Raw genomic sequence first — 13,190 nt, forward strand, 5'->3', positions numbered from 1 at the left:
TTTCCTGTAGAAGGTGGGATTTCAGCTGGAACTTGAAGGAAGCCAAGAAGGCAGAGCCAAGGTAGAGCCTTCCAGGCAATGGGTACCAGAGTTGGGAGAAGGGGTTTCTTGATGGTGAAAAGACATTATTGTCCTTCATTCTCCAGGAGGACCAAAATGACATCACTGTGTTGGCATTATACTTCAAATCAGGAAGACCTGAATTTCATTTCTACTTCAGAACTCTACCAGCTGTATGGCCTTGGATAATCTCTCTGTGCCTCAGTTTCCTCATCTGTAAAATTAAGGGATTGGGGGGCAGCTAGATGGCGCAGTGGATAAAGCACTGGCCTTGGATTCAGGAGGACCTGAGTTCAAATCCAGCCTCAGACACTTGACACTTAACTAGCTGTGTGACCCTGGGCAAGTCACTTAACCCTCATTGCCCTGCAAAAAAAAAAAAAATTAAGGGATTGGTCTCCATGGCCCCTAAGGCCCCTTCCAGCTCTAAATTGATGATCCTGTGAACCTAAGCAATATATATTATATATATTGTGTGCTGCAGACAACACACAAAGGCCGGCAGATGACACAGAGCCTATGATTATATACTTTACCCAAATTTTACAATAAGGTACTGTAAACACCCCATAAGAGAAAAAGAAAAAAAATCAGACTTCTCCTCTGGTACAAGAGAGATAGAGGCAGAGGCAAAGGCAGACACTTGGATATGGTTATGGATATAGATGTAGATATAGGTATAAATAATAGATATCAAATTTTAAAGCATTGATGTAATGTGAAAAGTACACAGAAGGAAAAAATATCAGTAGAGAACGCAAGCAGGACAGTTTTGTTACTACCTTGTTAAATTTAATATTCATTTTTAAAGTGACAAGCTGTTCATCACAGAGGTGAATAGTTTTACACACCATATTCTTTCTTGTTCTGTGTATATTGAAATACTTGTGGCTGTTGATGATTAAATTGACAATAAAAAAGGGAAAATATTCTAGATTTGAGATTTTCTATTTTCCTTCCTCTTCCCTCCTTTCCCTCTGCATCCCTCAGCTCTTTAACAAGGAGGCTCTGGAGATGCAGGTCCCCAAGGTCGACTATGACTAAAGCCACGTGTTGTCTGGGAAGTTCAGTGTAAAAAGCAGAAGTTAGCTGATGCAAGAATGGAGAGAGAAAATGCCTGAACTTGCAGTGGTCAAGATCAACCACCAGGGGTCAGGTCTCTAACGGAGAATAGCATCTCTAACCACAAACTCCTCTCCACCTAGCCGTCCATGCTGCAATGAACCCCGGAACATTGCATCAGCTTCCCAGACAGGCTTCTTTCTATATGACAGACGCAAACGCACATGCATTCATAAAACATCTGAAACTAGCCCACGGGAGAAGCTGAAACCACACTTCAGGAAATGAGTCTCTCAGTACTAAATGCGAGCTATTGTTATTAGAGAACTTTTCTATTCAAAATTTCTCACCTCTGTTGACTTACTAGGTCAAGCATTGAGGCTATTCGTGCTTTAGACAAGGAGGTCACTGATCAGTATAGGTGCTGAGATATATATATATATTTATTTATTTATTTAGTCATTCATTCATGTATTTATTTATTTATTCATTTATTTATTCATTCATTTATTTATTCATTCATTCATTCATTCATTATTCATTTATTCATTTATTTGTTTGTTTGTTTGTTTATTTACTTACTTATTTGGTTATTTATTTATTTATTTGCTTGCTTATTTATTTATTTATTTGTTTGTTTGTTTGTTTGTTTGTTTGTTTATTTATTTATTTACAGAGACACAAAAGGCAAAGCCTGGATATCCTTCCTGAAGGCTGGAGCAACAATGGATAAACTACAGGAATTTTCTGAGAAAAGTCATTTTTTCAGTAGCAATTGCTACATATCAGAAAATAATGCCAACATTTTTCCCACCTTGCTCTTAAGTAAACCTACTTTAAAGCAGGTTTAACAGTATTTTAAATTATTTTCAAGTAGGGGCAGCTAGGTGGTTCAGTGGATAGAGCACCGGCCCTGGATTCAGGAGGACCTGAGTTCAAATCTGGCCTCAGACAATTAACACTCACTTACTAGCTGTGTGACCCTGGGCAAGTCACTTAACCCCAAATGCCTCACCAAAAAAAAAAAAATTATTTTCAATTAGAGTTTTTCCTTAATATTTTAAAAATCTAGGGGGTGCCCATCAATTGGGGAATGGCTGGACAAGTTGTGGTATATGAATACAATGGAATATTATTGTGCTGTAAGAAATGATGAGCAGGAAGAGTTCAGAGAAACCTGGAGGGTCTTACGTGAGCTGATGATGAGTGAGATGAGCAGAACCAGAAGAACATTGTACACAGTATCATCAACATTGAGTGTTGACCTACTGTGATGGACTATATTCTTCTCACCAATGCAATGGTACAGAAGAGTTCCAGGGAACTCATGATAGAAGAGGATCTCCAAATCCAAGAAAAAAAAGAAAGAAAGAACTGTGGAGTATAGATGCTGATTGAACCATATTATTTCTTTTGTTTTGGGTGCTGTTGGGTTTTTTTTTCTTTCTATTTTGAGGTTTTGCATCACTGCTCTGATTCTTTCTCTTGTAACAGGATTAATGCAGAAATAGGATTAATGTTATTATGTGTGTGTGTGTATATATATGTGTGTGTGTATATATCTATATGTATATGTATAGAGATATATAGATATAACCTATATCAGATTACCTGCTGTCTAGGGGAGGGGGGAGGGAGGGGTGGGAGGGAGAAAAATCTGAAATTGCAAAGCATGTATAAACAAAAGTTGAGAACTATCTTTACATGTAATGGAAAAAATAAAATACCTCATACATTAAAAAAAAATAAGTAAAAAAAAATTTTTTTTAAATCTGTGCTCAACAATCTGAGCACATGCTCTAAGAGTCCCTTCTTCCTCTCCACCCCGCCCCCCCCCCCACCCATAAATTTAGCAGATAGAAGGATACGCAGGCAGGCTGTCTCTTTGCATATTAACTAGCCAGTTTGTGGCAATAGTGATATCCAAGACTTATGGGAAGAACTACAGGACACACCTGAAATAGACCCACACTGGGAATTGATGGGTCATTATCCCAACTCCCTGTGTGGCTTCAGGCAAGTCACAACCTTTTTGGATCTTAGTTTTCTTTCTTTGTAAACTGAAACAGTTGGGTTGCATGACCTCCAAGCTCCTTTCTTGCTTTAAATGTATGATCCTGTGGTCAGCCTACATTAAACTGTACTAAATTGAATTTTAATTCTTGATTTCTAAGAAACAAGAGGAGACTTAAATGACCTTAGAACATCCATAAAATTACCCACATGCCTACTATCCCACACAAGGAGTCACCAACTCATTCGAGCACATCCTGTTCAAGACTGGGCAAGTTGTCAGGCATATAAACAATTTTGTAAAAAAGAAAAAAAAAGTTGAAGTAGATCTATCCAGAGGTGTCCTGGTTTAATAACAAACTCTCTGAAAAGAAGACCACACTTTTAGGTTTGATCTGCATATTAACACCTCTCCATCACTGTCCTAAATCTAAACAACCATCAAAATCAATGGAGCATTATAAAAAAAAACATTATAAATCAAGCCCTGATCTATGGCATTTGTCAGTTTCTGAAATGTAAATGCTCACAATGAATGAGCGAGCATGTATGAACGGGCTCCAATTCACCACTCAATCTATCTAACCCTTCCTGGTAGGGGGATAGCTACTCTTCTTTCTCACTTTCATAATCAACTAAACCTTCATCGTGACTACTTTCAGAAAATATTAAGTGTTTAACATCTCTGTATCTGTGCTAGGGGCAGCTAGATGCTTCAGTGGATAGAGTGCCAGGCTTGCAATCAGAAAAACTTATCTTCCTTATTTCAAATCTGGCCTCAGACACTTACTAGCTGCATAACCCTGAGTAAGTCATTTAACCCTGTTTGCCTCAGTTTCCTCATCTGTAAAATGTACTAAAGAAGGAAATGGTAAACTTTTCCAGTATCTGTCCAGAAAACCCCACATGGGGTCACAAAGACTGAACAACAAAAACAACAATCTGTGTTAGACCCTGTAAAAAGAGATAACCCTTAACAGTCTGATAGAAAAGAAAGTAGCTGAATTTGGAATCCAGAGGTCTGAATTCAAATTCTAGAAAGTCCATGAATTTACTAGTTGTACATACAGACAAGTGTCTGGGATTCCTTTGCTCAATAGAGGGAATTTCCCATAGAAAATTTTCCAGGCTGATGAAATCTATGTTATGTAGAAGAATTGCAGTAGTTGTTATCTAAAAGTAGTTGGAGTTGGAGTGCTGTATCCTAAAGTTACTTCAAGAAGAGCATGCTGTTTTTGTTCTTATTAATCATTATCACCTGGTATTACAAGTATTTTTTTTTTTGTGAGGGGCAATGGGGGTTAAGTGACTTGCCCAGGGTCACGCAGCTGGTAAGTGTCAAGTGTCTGAGGCCGGATTTCAACTCAGGTCCTCCTGAATCCAGGGCCAGTGCTTTATCCACAGGGCCACCTGGCTGCCCCCTACAAGTATTTTTTAATTAAAATTTTTTAAAATTCCTTATTTGAGATTCTAAAAGTTCCTACACAATGCCATGCTCTCTTGAAATTGTTTGGAGAGCACAGAATGAAGTGATTCATGAAATGAACATTTCTTTAGGTGGCTACCTTGAGTTAAGAGTGGTTTTGGTGTGTGTGTGTGTGTGTGTGTGTGTGTGTGTGTGTGTGTGTGTGTGTGTGTGTGTGTGCAGCTTCATAACTTGGTCAAAGGAATCCCTGTGAGCATGCTGGAGCTGCCCTAACAACCTGAATGGGGCCTTCCTATCATAAGGGTAAACCTAGGCACACTTGGGAAACAGACTTCTGCGCTGATGCTGAGTTAGCTTTTCAATATCCTTTCTGAGGCATCTCTGGACTACACAGGCCCTCCTGCATAACCCTTACTCCCCCTCCCTCAACCTTGTCTCTGGAAAGGAAGAAGAGCATGTATACTTTTATTGTGAATGGCACACCTTTCCCATGGGCATTTGCATTTTGCATTTTATCTCTTGTTTAAAAAAGACCTGTAGGAGGGGGCAGCTAGGTGGCACAGTGGATAGAGCACCGGCCCTGGATTCAGGAGGAACTGAGTTCAAATCCAACTTCAGACACTTGACATGTACTAGCTCTGTGACCCTAGGCAAGTCACTTAACCCCAATTGCCTCATTAAAAACAAAAAAAAACTGTAAATATCTTCTTACAAGTTGGGGAGATATTATGTTTTTAGAGTGGGAAGCCTCTGAAATCACATCAATAGCCCACAAGCCCTGTCCAGGACAGAGACACGTCAAGTCAATAAGCATTTATTTATTTATTAAGCTTACTATGTGCCAAGCACTGTGCTAAGAGCTGGGAATATACCAATGTAAGCTCAGCTCCAGATGATTACATCCTAACAGGTAGGGGGGCTTAGGGGGGAGGGGAGAGGGGTCTCCAGTTTGGGGCTTTGTAGAGAAAGTCAAGCAGTCAGGAAAAGGAATGAAGGATGAACCTCAGTCTGGGTGAACTTGATCTGTCTTATGAAATCCTGGATCCTTCTGAACAAAGGAAAGATAACATGAATATAAAGGGATCAGAAGCTAATGCTAAAGGGACTGGTGAATTATCAGCTCCCCCCAAACCTTCAAGGACTTGTACTCGTGTGGCCCGGGACCCCACAGTCCTGCTGCTGCTGCCACCACTGCCACCAGCCCTGTGACCTGAGATGGTGGAGACGGTGATATTTAGATGACACATAAAGATCTGCACAACACATTCCATAAGTTTGATCCTCTTTGGAAACCTTGATTGATCATCACCCCCAAAAAACTTATTAAGCACCAACTGTGTGCTGGGAATGTGTAAGAGCCTAAGAAATGTTATCTGATTTCATCCTAATCAGAATCCTGGGAGGTAGGTGCTAGATAAGTGTGTGTGTGTATTGTATATGTATGCATATGTATATGTGTGTGTATATATAGCATGTATATGTTTGCATGTATGTGCATTCTATATACACACATATGTATGTGTTTGTACAGGTATATGGGCCTCTACCTGTGCGCATGTATGTTTGTGTGTGTGCGCACATGCATACATCACATATGTATATGTGCATCGTGAATCTGTATGTGTTCCTATATGCACATGTGTTTGTATGTGCATTGTGTGCCTTGTGCATTTGCATACATGTGTGTATGCATATATGCATGTGTAGCTGTATCTATATATGTGTGTGTATATGTGTATATATAGCATGTATGTGTTTGCATGTATATGCATGTCTATACACATGTGTATGTGTTTGTATAGGTATATGGGTCTCTGCCTGTGCGCATGTATGTTTGTGTGTGTGTGCACATGCATACATCACATATGTATATGTGCATTGTGAATCTTTATGTGTGTTCCTATATGCATGTGTGTTTGTATGTGCATTGTGTGCCTTGTGCATTTGCATGCATGTGTATGCATATATGCATGTGTAGCTGTATCTATATATGTGTGTATGTATGTATATGTGTATATAAATTCCCCCCCAAAATTGTTTTTGTCATAAGTAAAAACATTCCAAGCTAGAGCTCTGAAAACAACTGTGTGCTGAGTACTAAACTAGTAGCCAAAGGAGGTATTACTGTAGTGCTCCCCACCTAATGCATACTCACAAGTTGGGTCCCCTGGAGGATGACTAGCCCAGGTTCAGAATATTCCTTGGGTTTACCATACTCCTAAAAGCATAGTTCACAAAGCCCGAGATGGTGTGTTTACCTCATCCTAATCAGTCAGATGATACAATTAGTTCAAAGCAAAGGTATTTATTGAAATGGTATAAACAATAACACCCCCCAAACTGAACCCCTCCACCAAAAAAAATCTCCCCCATAAACCTGGGTCTGCCTCTCTCACGGATACACAGAGTCGGATATACAGAGTTCACAAGCATAGAAGCACAAGAGGGACAGCAAATTCCCTCCTGCTTCAGGGTCACTGTTTTCCTCATGCTTCTCCCCCTGACTCTGGTCTCATCTCCAACAGATGCTACTTCATCGAGCCCTGATGGATACTGGTTCAGTGCTTGGCTATAGTTACCGCTCTTCTCAGCTTAGAACTAATCTGAAATCCTAGGGCACTGCTAAGGGAATTTTAAAAAGAATTAAAGAAAAAATAATAGAGCCAACATCCCAAGAAACGAATCTCAGGTCTAGAGCCTTTTACCTCCCAGAAGGATCTCAGCTCTGGGGGCTGGACCCTCTGTTCCTTTCACTGACTCCTGGACTCATCTCCACAGCTGGACTCCCTTCCACAGGACACTGCCAGGCACTTCTCCTTCAAGATGCCATGGCCACTGGGTATGCCCCATACCACCCCTCCTGCCCTCCCCAAGAATATCAAGGGAAAAGGTGAAGAGGAGAATCTCAATAGAAACAGGCCTAGATTTGAGGTCAGAGTATCTGGGTTCAAATCCTGCCTCTGAACAGTAGTACATGTGTAAACTCGGCCAAACTCTCTGGGCCTCAGTTTCCTCATCTGAAAACATGAGGGGGACGTTGTACCACATGGATTCTAAGTTTCCTTCTTCCTCTAGATCCCAAGTAGGAGAGCTGGCTATCTCCTTGAAGGACTCTAAGAGGGCCCTGCTTATTTTTTATCTAGACCATAAAGGGCATAGCAGCCCAGTAACATATGGTATTGCACTTGGGATCAGGAGAAGATATTTACTAGCTGGGCAATTCTGGGCAATTCACTTAAAATGCTCTCTGACTCAATTTCCCCATTTGTAAAATTGAGATAATAATAGCACCTGCCTCAAGGTTGTTTTAAGGATCAAAAAAAATATGTAAAATGCCTTGCAAACTTTAACATGCTATATAAATGTTAGCTATTAGTATTATTAATAGTCACCTTTATCCAATGTCAGTATCCTTTTACAAAGTGCAAATGGGGGGCAGCTAGATGGCGCAGTGGATAAAGCGCAGGCCTTGGATTCAGGAGGACCTGAATTCAAATCCAGCCTCAGACACTTGACACTTAAACTAGCTGTGTGACCCTGGGCAAGTCACTTAACCCTCATTGCCCTGCAAAAAAAAACAAAAAGACAAACAAAAAACAAAGTGCAAATGGACCATTGAAAGTGTGAAAGAAACACACTTTTATACCTCATTTCCTCTGTTACCTTGCCCTTGCATCAGGTTGAGCTGGGGACTCAGTTGAGCACAGCTTCCCTGGTGAATCTGCCCTTAAAGAGCTTTCAGCCCAAGTTGGAGGTAAAAATGCCAATGTGAGTAGCTATAACTTATGATACTAAAGCCTAAGCACATTAAACTTTGTGATATTTTAGGTGGGAGGTTGTTAACTGACAAGATCAGGGAAGGCTTCATGGAGGAGGTGGTATTTGATCAACAGAAAATAAACATAGCTAACATTTATATGGTAGTCACAGTGTACCAGCACTTCTTGTTTCTTTTGATCCTTACAACAACTCTGGCAGGTAGCTGCTGTTATTATTACTATTTTATACATGAGAAAATGGAGCCACCCAGAGGTGAAATGACTTGCCTAGGGTCATATGGCCACTAAGTATCCGAGGCCAGATTTGAACTCAGGCCCAGCTCTCTATCCACTGTGCCACCTACCTGCCCCCTGTATGATCATAGTAGTGCCTCTGGGAGCTGATGTGGGCATCTGCATGGAGGATGGAAGGGAGAGTTCATAGCCTGGGGTGTGTGAGGGGGACCAGGAAGACCAATTAGGGTATTTCCATATTTTAGGCAAGAAGAGACAAGCTAGGGTGGCCACAGTGAGGATACAGAAGAGGGCGTGGATGTGAGACACTGCAGAGAGGACAAAGGACAGAAATGAACAGTCGCTTTGGCCATGGGAGCTTCTTCGGCATATGTTTTTCTGATACTCCTCTGATTCTAGAAACAAGAGCTTCACATGGGTGTGGAGTCAGCGCAGTGGGAAAGGGGAAAAGGCTGGATCTGTCTGTAGTCTGAGGAGGTATTACTTACTTTGTGCAGTCACACTTTCTGGACCTGTTTCCTCATCTACAAAATGAAGGGGAATTGAACTAATGAGCTTCTAAAGTCTCTTCTGGCTCTAACCTCATGGTCCCATGGGAGAAGATCTGAAACTCACCTCATAGGAGCACAGATTGGCAGAGCTCATCTGATAGAACAACCCCCTCATCTTGTTGAGGAGGAAACTGATGTCCCAAGGGGGAAACTGACTTGTAAAAGGATGCCATCATCACCACCACCACCACATCACCATCATCTCCACCACCACCATTACCATCATCATGACAACAATCATAATGGTCACTAGCATTTACATGGGGGGAGCTCTGGACCTGAAATCAGGAGGACCTGATTTCAAATCTAGCCTCAGACACTTACCCTGGGCAAGATGCTTAACCTTGTTTGCCTCTGGTCCTCATCTATAAAAATGAGAAAGAAATGGCAAATCAATCCAGCATCTCTGCCAAGAAAACCCCAAATGGGATCATGCAGAGTCGGACATGATTGAAGTAACTCAACAACCAAAAAACATTTATATAGCAGCTATTACAGGTCAAGTATTGTGCTAAGCACTTTACAAATATCTCATCTGATCCTCACACAACCGTGGGAGGTAGGTAGTTAAGAGCACAGCTAGACTTGGAATTCAGGTTTCATCATCTTCCTGTGCAGTGCCCTTTAAACCTACCTTTGAAGAAACTCAGAGATTTGGAGATATAGAAGGTTTGCTGTGGCTTTGCCCGCCCATGGAGATGAATAAGCTATTCCTTCCTCCAGTATTTACCTTTTGGAAGCCTTCAGTTTCACTGTGTTATTATCAATTCGTCTAATGGCCCAGAGATCACTGCAGGTGTTATACATTTTCCATAACTCACCCTAAATGAAACTAAATACCATCAAAAGTGCCCTGTGAAAGGATCCAACATTCCAGAAGCAAGCCAGGGATCAATGCTATGGCTTCTTCCACTGGACTGTTCCCAGTCACATCTGTAGAAACCAATGATTTCCAAGAATAGCAAGGGGCCGTGAGAAATAATTATTAATACTTGATATCTTGGAGGGTCCCAGTGGTCTTCACTTCTTTCTTAGTCCTTTCTTCCTATCCCACTCCACCCCCCACCCCCCCTTGAAGGCAAGTGGAGATTCCATCAAATCTCTCCATCTTGGTCAAAGCCAATCCAAGCTCATAGGGAATCTTGGGTGGAGACAGATCAGTTTATCTAGATAACCGAAGGCTTCTCTGTCTAGGGTGGGCATCACTTGGGGGACACCTCTCCCCATTGAAGAGGAGGACATTCTTTGAATTGATAGCTAAGACTGGAGATAATCTATCTGTGTAGAGCTCAAGTCTTGGCCCCATCAACTACCTACTGTTTCAAGGATATATAAGCGGGGCAGCTAGGTGGCGCAGTGTATAGAGCACTGGCCCTGGATTCAGGAGGACCTGAGTTCAAATCTGACCTCAGACACTTTACACACTTACTAGCTGTGTGACTCTGGGCAAGTCACTTAACCCCAATTGCCTCACCAAAAACAAACAAACAAACAAACAAAAAAATCAAGGATATATAAACTCTATGCCCTACCACCTTGGGGTCTTTGGTCTGAAAGGGATGGCCAATAGGCCTCCTTTTATTAATATCCTGCCAGCATATTAATAAAATGATTAAATTACCCAGAAACTCTGTCTCTTGTATTTTTAATTGTCAGAGGGCCATACCAAGGAATATGTGCCCAGAGCTTCCTGGAAAATTTCTAGACCCTCCAAGGACATCGTGACCCATTGCTTGGACCTTTGGGGAATGATGAACTTTTCAGGTTCTTCTGGTTGTGTGTTAGCCCAACATCCAAAGGACTTGGCATTTTCAGATGAACTCTGAGTGGTCCCTATGTTCTCTCCTGGCCTTAGGACAGCATAGGTGGCACAGTGGATAGAGCAATGGCCTTGAAGTTGGGAAGACCTGAGTTCAAATTTCACTTCAGAGTTGTGTGACCTTGGGCAAGTCACTTAACCTTGTTTGCCTCAGTTTCCTCATCTGTCAAATGAGCTGGAGAAGGAAATGGCAAACCTCTCCAGTATCTCTGCCAAGAAAACCCCAAATGGGGTCATGGAGAGTTAAACACAACTAAAATGACTCAACAAGAACAACAAAGAAGATCATGGGAGCAGGGGAAGGGAACTAGTAAGCACCTACTATGTGCCAGGCACTATACTAAGTGCTTTACAAGTATTATCTCATTTGATCCACAAAAACAAAAATGAGACCCTGAGACATATGTAATATTATAATCTCCATTTTATAGTCGAGGAAACTGAGGCAAAGAGAAGTGACATGCCTTCCCCAGGGTCACACAGCTAGTAAGTGTCTGAGGCCAGATTCCGACTCCAAGTTCAGGGGTCTGTCTATCCGCGGTGGCACCTTGGCTGCCTCAGTGGTAACCGCTGAGAGAACAGCTTCAGTACAGTGAGGATACAAAGGTTTTCAGGGAAAATGGGTAGTGAGGAAACATGAGTGAAGGAGAGAGAGATGGGAGGTGAGCTGGACAGGGCATCGGAGTGCAGACAAGGCTTTTATTTAGGATTGAGGAGAACCAAGCTTGTGTCTAAGCATATGGAAAGAAAGAAAATGAGATCGAGGGAATCCATGAAGGGACTGACTGTAGTATAGACCAGGGCTTCTTAAATTTTTTCCACTCATGACCCCTTCTCCCCCAATAAATTTTTACATGACCCCTGGTTTATAGGTATATAAAATGGGTATATATAACCTTTTACTGTTGCCAAATTTTTCACAACTCCCACATTCAGTTATGCAACCCTATATGGGGTTAAACCCACAGTTTAAGAAACTTTGGAGGGGCCAGCTAGGTGGTGCAGTGGATAAAGCACCGGTCCTGGATTCAAATACGTTCAAATACGACCTCAGACACTTGACACTTACTAGCTGTGTGACCCTGGGCAAGTCACATAACCCTCTGCCCTGCAAAAAAGGAAAGGAAAGGAAAGAAAGAAAGGAAGGAAGGAAGGAAGGAAGGAAGAAACTTTGGAGTATGGATCGCTCTTTTGTGACCAGAGAGAAGGAAGAGTGGACAAGGGTGAATGCAAAACATTCAGGAAGGAGGAAACTTCAGGTCTTTAGTCCAGGGCCTGTCTAAATGAAGGAAGGTAGGTCATCTGCAAATATAGGGGGATGGGGATGGAAGAGGAGAGAAGAAAATGTTTGTAACAGACCTAGGAAGGAGGAGATTGAGAATAGCCAGGAGCACCGTATAATCAATCTGTAGTGGGTGAAGTCAGCCCAAGCCTTCCATGCTCAGCCAGTCACCAAGCTTTTATGAGCTACAGCAAATCTATGAGGTATGTCAGTATTTTTATCCCTAATGAAGTTCACAAAACAAGATGACTCACTCAAGGTCACATAGAGAAGAGACACAAATCCATTTATTTTTCTTCTCCCATCCCTAAACTATGCACTATTCCTATTACAGCATCATCCTTTCTCCCGGCAAATGGGGTAAGACCAGCCTTCTACATTCCACCGTTATCAGGGTTCCTGGAGGAAAGGATAAAATCCTTCTCAGTAGCATGAGATGGCGCTGGCACTAGGAGAAATTCCAGAGGAGGCCAAGTTCATTATCCATTCCCCACCACCTTCATGTTTCATCTACGTCCCCACCCCCACCCAACATAGTGGCCTCAATCACTCTGTGGCCCTAGTCAAAATTTACCCCCACATCCTTCATGTAGAATTAACCTGAAAGCTTTATTCTTCTTGGAACATTTTACCAAAGATTGGAGACTTAAGCCCTTTAAAGGGATTGGGCTCCAGAGAAGAATTTCAGAGACGCCTCATGGGTAAGGGGTACCGACACCTTGCCTGGTGTTCCCAACACCCCACCACCTGGCCTTCTAGCAAGCTCAGTATGAGTCAGCGGTATGAGGTGGCCGCCAAGAAAACTGAATACTTACATGAATAGAAGCAGAATGTTCAGAAAGAGGGAAGCGATAATCCCTCCGCACTGCACCCTGGGGTTAGCCAATGTCTACAGTAATCATGTTTTGTCTGGGCACCACATTCTAGCATGGACAGGATCCAGAGGAGGACAACCAACAGAATG

Source organism: Dromiciops gliroides, chromosome 2 (assembly GCF_019393635.1).
Source record: "Dromiciops gliroides isolate mDroGli1 chromosome 2, mDroGli1.pri, whole genome shotgun sequence".
NCBI lineage: Eukaryota > Metazoa > Chordata > Mammalia > Microbiotheria > Microbiotheriidae > Dromiciops > Dromiciops gliroides.